The sequence below is a fragment of the Octopus bimaculoides genome, chromosome 4 (assembly GCF_001194135.2).
Source record: "Octopus bimaculoides isolate UCB-OBI-ISO-001 chromosome 4, ASM119413v2, whole genome shotgun sequence".
NCBI lineage: Eukaryota > Metazoa > Mollusca > Cephalopoda > Octopoda > Octopodidae > Octopus > Octopus bimaculoides.
This window is the reverse complement of record NC_068984.1, coordinates 119,193,471-119,194,291: the sequence shown is the minus strand read 5'-3', so window position 1 is coordinate 119,194,291 and position 821 is coordinate 119,193,471. Positions and strand designations below refer to the sequence as shown.

The following is an 821-nucleotide window of genomic DNA, read 5'->3' as shown; positions in this document are numbered from 1 at the left end:
GTATATATATATATATATATATATATATATGTGGGTATATATATATATATGTGTGGGTATATATGTATATATATATATGTATGTATTGTATTTGTTTATCTAGGAAAAGCCTTTGACAGCATACCACCATTCATGATCTGGTGGCCACTAAAAAAATAAGAGTTGAAGAATGGTTCATGGGAGCAGAGAGCAGTGCAAGACATGTTGAGAGAAGTTGTCAGCAAAGTGAAAGTTGACAATGAGTTTAGAGAGGAATTGAAAATGAAAATAGGTGTCCACCAGGGCTCAGTTCTAAAATTCCCTCTGTTTATTATAGTCTTCCTGGTAATAACAGTGAGTTTAAGGCCAAAATACTGATGACTTAGCTCTTAAAGCAGAGTTTCTGGAATGTTTAGTTTTGTTTCCAGATGTGGGAACAAAACCTAGCAGCTAAAGGCCTCCGGCAAACTTAATGATGACTGAGCTCTTAGTAAGTATGAAAGGAGATAGGACACTGAGAGCATGAGGAAAAGTTGTGCTCAATGTGCAGAAAATGAGTTGGCAGAAATTCCATGCAGTGTGTGCATGTATGTGTGTATGTATGTATGTATGTATATATATATATATATATATATATATATTCATATATATATTCATATATATATGATGCATGGGTGTAGTGGAATCAGAGGCAGGGTGTCTATGGATAAAGACTTTGTCTAGTAAATGTACAAGATTAGTGAGCCCTCAGAAAACTGGTAAAGTAAATTTCTTGCACTGTTCAGAGGCTCTGTAGAAGTAGTTGATAGCTTCTGTTACCTAGGTGATTTAATCAACAGTAG

The 821-nt window shown here is 34.7% G+C and overlaps 1 protein-coding gene across 3 annotated transcripts in view; it reads left to right on the top strand.

Moving 5' to 3' along the window:
• The window catches only part of LOC106874858 (zinc finger protein 83), a 20,983-nt gene that overhangs the window by 2,703 nt on the left and 17,459 nt on the right, over positions 1–821 (top strand). The gene's annotated exons all lie outside the window — the stretch shown is intronic.